The sequence below is a fragment of the Acanthisitta chloris genome, unplaced genomic scaffold (assembly GCF_000695815.1).
Source record: "Acanthisitta chloris isolate BGI_N310 unplaced genomic scaffold, ASM69581v1 scaffold5775, whole genome shotgun sequence".
NCBI lineage: Eukaryota > Metazoa > Chordata > Aves > Passeriformes > Acanthisittidae > Acanthisitta > Acanthisitta chloris.
The window spans coordinates 47,821-54,817 of NW_008675273.1; positions in this window are offsets into that span (position 1 = coordinate 47,821).

A 6,997-nucleotide genomic window follows, 5' to 3' on the forward strand; every position below is an offset into this window, starting at 1 on the left:
TATTCAGCAGTGGCCAAAATATGCCATGCAGCTGGTCTGCTTCACTTTCTGGGCTCTTTTCTTTGCTGTAGTAGAGACAATTGTGTCTATTTTTCAGTTTGGTTCACATGCAGCCAGTTGCAGAGAAGCAATGTGAAGAAACCTGATCCAATGTGATGGTATTTACTAAACACACATTTCATGCCTGACTCTATATATCCTGCTAATTTCTGGAGCTCTCCCTAGCACAGGACATTGCACCCATAGAAAGTTTCCCAACTTTTAAAGAAATACCTCCCCATTGCTCTATGCCACAACAAAGCACATGCACTTGTATTTTCTTTCACTGGTGCATGGTCCTTTCCTTCACCTGCATCACAAAAGGGAGTGAGAATGTTTGTGCACAGTAAAAGGAGACAGAAAAGAGATGGTTGTGCAGGGTGTGGGGAATGATTTCAGTTTCTCTTCTGCCAGAAATGTTTCATTTGGGTGGAAAGGGGAATATCACTTGTGTGTGAAAGCCACTGGCCACATACAAAAAGGCAAATCCCCAAAGGCACCTTCCTTTCAGTTATATACATGTCTTTAAATCCTCCAGATCCTCAGAGCAAAGGGCAAAGGGAGCAACATTTTCTGCCATATTTCTTTTAAAGCTAGTCCAGAGTCCACTTTTCTCCTTTAATAATGTCATGTTTATGTATCTTATGCTTTGAGGGAGGAACACATTTTCTGAGTATTAGCCACAGGAGCCCAGCAGAAGCATCACCTCTGGCTCTGCTGCAAACCTGGGGTTTGCAGGGCTGTCTGCTGTCAGGTGCTGCTGCAGATGAGCAGCCACAGAGCTGGGGGGAGTTTCCAGTAAATGCAGTTTCAGTCTCTCACATATGAGCTCCAGACAGACTAACCACAACCACAGGCTATGGCAACTGTGGCAGCAGCAGAGAGGAAGCAAGGAACATCTGGCCTTTGACTTCCTTTAGAGAGATTTGGGGTTAGGTGGTTCTCTTTTTTTTTTTTATTTTTTTGTCTTCTCTCTGTTGGCTCTCAGTGCTGCTCGGTGGGTTTTTTTTTTATTTTTTTGTCTTCTGTCTGTTGGCTCTCAGTGCTGCTCGGTGGGACTTGGAGGCAGACAGGGTTTGAAACCACACACATCAGTGTGCCAGAGGAGACAGGCACCAGGGTCAGCCCAACCTCTGCTGTGCCTTCCTCAGGACATGGTTGATAACTTTCTTAGGGTCATCTCTACACAGCCTTTCTCCTTCTCCCCTGCTAAAGGGGTTCATTTCTGTGCAGTTTTCTTCCTCCCCTGCTCCCCAGATTAAACACACCCTCACTTGAGGACAAAAAAACTAGCTCCATTCACAAGATGCTTCTTGGGCAATTAGGAATTTGCTGGGCAGGATGTCACCTAGCCAAATGAGTCTCTTTGTCTGCATTTTTTGTTTTTTCTTCCTGGCTGATGGAGTTGTGGTTTGTTTACTTATTAGTATACTTTTTTTCCCCTTTTATTCTAAGGAAAAGTGTTTGAAGTGCAGGATCCTTTAGAAGGACTGAAGTGTGGCAAACACATCAGGAGCAAGGATCAGCTGAGGCTGAATTAGACAACCTTCTAGAAGGGATATTTAACACTTTCTTAGCAGTGTTCAGGTGTAGACCCCAAGGATGCCTTTGTTACCTGTGTCATTGCCTGTTACAGAAGTAGGGAAACTGAGGCACAGATCAATGAATTGACTCATTGAACAGCAGCCAAAAGGCCAGTGTGGAGTTAGGAATTGAGCCACAGCCTCTTGAATTCCACCCTAGAGCTCCCTGCACAGGCACACGGTGCTTCTGGGTTTGGGTGTTGCCTAGTTTCTATGTTACTCTGTCTGCACAGGAAGCAGTTTACTTAAGACGTGAATAAATGTGAATAGTGCTCAGAGTTGATTTTTTTTCACCCTGTTTTCTTTTTCAAAGGACAGTCTCCCAAAATAAATATTCCCTTGAGTCAGTTCAAGTTCTGGTAGGAAGAGTTTCCACAGGGTAAAGACCTTTACCATTAGAAGTGAACAAATAGGTGAGTCAAAATTTTTAAGAAAATAGCCCATGATCATATAACTTTCTATATTAGGAACTTGTGTAACTGAGTCTTCTGCTCAGTAACTTCTGAGAATAGCTAGTATAGATATTCAGGGAAAACAGCCCTGCCCTCCCTCTCACCTTCCCCTGGCTCTCTAGAAAAGTCAGATTGTGTAGTGTTAATTTCTCTGTAATCTCAGCTGTTTCTTTGGGACCAACATCATTACCCTTCCAGACTTTTCACTGCTACCTAAAAGTGGCCTAACCTCAATTTTGGCTTCCCAGCTGAGGTTCCCACAGGCTGTGGCAAAAGGCTCCTTGACACACATGCAGCACTGCCCTTTCCTGGATTCTCTGGTGCCTCTGGTCTGTCTTTTCCCCAGACTTGGGCAGTTCGTCCTGAGTAACTCAGTGTTGTGACTTTCCATCCCTTATTCTCTTCTCTCTGACTCATGAGTATGTCCTGACTGTAGGTTCTTTATTGCTTAAATTACGTTAATTATTGTCACAAGGGCAGCATTGATTAGGCACCTCCTTGTTCTGTCAGAATGCACATTGTCCAAACCATGGTCTCATGACAGGAGAGGATCCCAATGAACAATGCCATCATTAAAGTGAGCATCTGTGTGTCACCCTCCCCTTGCCATGCTGAAGGAAGGAAAGGGAATGGGAACTGGAGAGAAAAAGAGCTTGGAGGTGTAGGAGTTAATACCTTAGATACCTCTAGGAAGGGAGGAGAGTGTGACACGGAGAGAAAAAGAGCTTGGAGATGTAGGAGTTAATACCTTAGACACCTCTAGGAAGGGAGGAGAGTGTGACAGACAAAGGGTGGGAAATGCAGTTTCCTGATGGAAGAACTTTGGCTGACACATTTGCTGTGAGTAACACAGACCTAATGACCCATGTCTGATAGCTATTTATAGCCCCTCAACAATGACTCCCTTATCACAAAGCCATGGTCAGTGTCTGTGCACCAAGCAGGGGGAGAAATCAAGTCAGAAGTGGTGTTCTTGCAACAGGAATGAAGGAGTTCCCAAGAACCTTCTACCCTGAATGTGGGAAATGTGCAAAGCTTAGTTGTAAAATTCCTAGAAAAAAACGAGGAGACAAAAGGCAATTGCATACAGCAGAATGAGTTCTGTCCTTCCCGTGCGCATCCATGAATTTCTCTGGAGTCTTTAACAATAGAAAGTGTGTTGGATCTAGTTGGTTTGTATCATTTCCTTCCTTCCCAATCCTAAGAATTCCCTAGCAATCTTTTCATGCTGCTCATGTTGTGCTGCATTATAAGAATTACATATCAGCCTTACGTACTGTCACCATGATGTTCCTCCTTGTTCCTGAGCTACTTCTTACACCTCCTCCAGTTTCTCCTCCAGCCATGAGGTTGAGGTAGTTCATCCTGGAAGTCCTTGGCTGTGAAACAAGTGCAAAGCACTCACAGACCTGCAAACCACTGCATATCCATATAGGTGCCACTTTCCTAGCTATTTACACCTATACAGACCAAGACCCCTTTGTAGTTGTGTGAAAAGCCTTAGAAAAAGACAGTGGAGCTGCTGGAACCCAGTGGGGATTATAGTCTAGCTTCAGAGCTAATGACTAATAGCAATCCTCTAAAGCGCTGGAACCCAGGGGAGATTACAGTCTAGCTTCAGGGCTAATGACTAATAGCAATCCTCTAAAGAAAGACCAGGGCAAGGCATATAATTTAACCTGCTGATGTTCCTAATGCTTCCCTGAGTAGGATTAGCTCCTTCCTACCTTTCTTTGTCCATCTGTAGCCACCCTTCCGTGTGATAAATGTACTGGTAGGAATGGTAGGTGCTGAGTCTTCCCTAGCCCAGCTGTCAGGGCTGTAGAAGAGGTGAGAATCTGTTACCTGACAGATGTGGTGTGAAATGCAGTAGGAATCGTAACACCCAATGTCATCACAGGAAAAAATTGAAGCTTGAACTGAGACTTTTTTGCCTTCGACATTTTTGGTTCTGTGCTCTAGGACTAATTAAATGGGCACGTTAAGAAACTAATGTTTTAACATTAAATAACTTCTTAGTGTGTTGTTTGGGCTCTGTTTGAATTTGACCACAGCTGGCAGCACTTCAGAGGACAGGAGAAGGCAACAGGGAGTAAGGACAAGGATGCAGGCCGTGAGCCAGTGGTGAGAAGAAGATACCATCAGTTAGGCTCAGGGACTACAGAAACTGGGGATTACTGCTCACTTCTCCAAACAAGTAGTGAAGTAGAGGGAAGTGTTTCTTCTCCTTAAAATTAGCACAGACTTCTGTTCAAATAGGAATAGCACTTAGCCTAACCTTCAGGGTACAGATGGGGAATGACAGGTTAAAACTACAGCAAGGGATTGAGGGAAAGAACCAAGTTAAGCTTTGTCAGCCCAGAGTGGGTAAGAGATGGCTGCAAACCCACTAGGCTTTCTCACTCTCAGGTCCAGGCCAGTGCATTTAAGCCTGTTGTGTCTCTACTGCCCTGGGAGGAGAAGGTGTTTTTATTATTCAGCCAAGTAGCTCTGCTTGTGTGGCAAGAGAATGAGTCAAAAATGCCCTGGAAGCTGTGGTGAGGGTGATGACATCATTGGGCAAGTTCGTCACTACAGCACTCTCAGAAAGCTCATTAAGAGATAAATCTCAGTAACAACACAGAAGACAATGATCCAGATCTCCAGCAGTAAGCCTGGGGAAGTGAGACAGCTCTGGGAAGGGATGAAGGGAAAACATGCGTGGACACAACTAGGATCTGAGTCTGATGCTCTTAGCCAAGCCTAGGCCACCACTTTGGGCATATGAGCTCAGGGGTTAGTGCCAGTGAGGGATGGCCCTGGAGCAGCCTTTGGGCATATGAGCTGAGGGGTTGGTGCCAGTGAGGGATGGCCCTGGAGCAGGACATTATTATTCTCCAGGTATGGTGAAAGGACTTAGTACAGCCCAGAGAGAGCTGGCTGTGTCATTGATATTCCTGGATGGGAATAAGGGCAACCTAAACACAGCTGCAGAGGCAGATGAATGGAGGCTGTAGAGCTTAGCACAGAGCTCAGTGAAATCTCGCTGAACTTGGCACCAAGGTCTTGCTGCAGCTGCTAGGACTGTCCCCATCCATCTCCCCAGACAAAGGGGCTGGATGCTTTTGTCAGTCTTATCAGCTTTAAAGCCTTGAAGCCAGCTGCTGTCCTGCTGCTAAGGGAGTGGGAAGGAGCAGTGGGGAAACTCAGTCCTTGTGGATTCGAGTTTTGATTAGTGCTTCCTCTGCTCCCCAGGAAGGAGTGTTGGGAACGGGGAGCAGTGAGCACAAGCAATGACATTGCATGTGCAGGATTCCTCAGCTTGGTTGTATGACACTGCATGTGCAGGATTCCTCAGCTTGGTTCTCTGTGCTGCCCACATCTTTCTCTGCCTAAATCCAGTTCAAGGGCCCAGGCTGGCATAATTTCTCACAAATCAGATGGGCATGAGCGAGGGGAGAGATTGTGCTGACAAATCACAGCACTGATTGCTGGTAATGAGGCCTCCCACCAGAAGGTTTCCAAGATCTGCAGGTGTCTGGATTGTGTTGTCTGTCCCTTTCCCTCCAAAGACTAGATTCACTTTACAGAAAAGGCAGCAGATACCTGGAAGCAGAGAGCCCTGGCACCCATGACTCCTTAAAAACCTGCTTGGGAGAAGGAGCATTTTCCTAGTGAAAGCACTGGAGGATTTGACTCCTTGACCTTTCTCTGACTTCTAGGATGAGCTAACATTTGGGCAGTGTACTTTCTGCCTTGACTCCTTGCCCTTTCTCTGACTTCTAGGATGTGCTAACATTTGGGCAGTGTACTTTCTGCTGGAGCAATCCATCTCTGAGTGACAGTGACCTCTCTGTGTTCAGGGCTGAGGTTTGTAGGTCAGATGTTTGCCCAGTGCGTGGGATTCCCAGGAGAAAGTCCCATGTTCTGCAAGCTGTTATTAAAGCCAATTATGTCTGTAAAAGTTTCTTTCCGGGTGGAAGGTCGAAGTGTTTCATGACAAGTAAGTCACACAGAGGACACAGACAGGTATTTATTGCCACACGAGTCCAACCTCACTCTTCCCTTTCTGCTCCCCCACCCTCACCTGTGGAACCGGTTCTCCCCTCCTAGAGGCAGTAACCCAAAACCCTGAGGAGAGGACAGGGAAGAGCAGTCGTGTCCAGCTCTTGATGGGACACTCCTTTCCCTGAAGGGCTGAAGGAAGATTTGACATGGAAACTTCCTTCACCCTGTTATCATGGTCTGATGCCATCACCCTGCCTGGCTGTCCCCGCCAGCCTGTCTCACAGGGTGTCTGTCCATGCTTGAGAGGTTGGGGACGTTAATAGCCACCAGACATGACTTAGCCACACTGATAACATACCAGGGAGATGCTGCCTGGTGAGAAGAATAAGCAGTGAAAACCCCTACCTGATTTCTGTAGCAATGCCCAGATGGCATCAAAATCACCTTGTGAACCTACTCTAGGGGTGCAGTTTCCACAAGGAAGACACAGCTCAGGCTCCCAGGCAAAAAACTGTGTTTCTGTCCCATTTTAGCCCAAGAGCTCAAAGAGATCCATAGTTAACACTCCACTAGATCAGTTTTATCATAAACAGGCTAAGATTCTGGAACAAATCATTCTGTACCTCCTCTGTTTCCTCAACTAGATCTTTATCTGGTATTGTCAGCTCAGGATAATATCACCCAAACCTTGCTGCACAGTGAACTGCATCTATATTGTATAAAATTGAATTACTTGCAAGGAGCTACAGGGATTGTATATCCAGCAATGCTTCACTCCCTCACACCTGCACTCATGTTCTCTTGTGTTCAAGATATGGTACAGGTGCTGACTTCTGCTGCTGTCATGAATGAGTCAATTTTTGGACTTGTGAGAGAGTTGCTGCCACTCAATCGTGTCAAGCTGTCAGTGGAGTTTCATTGTGAATTTCTCCTGCT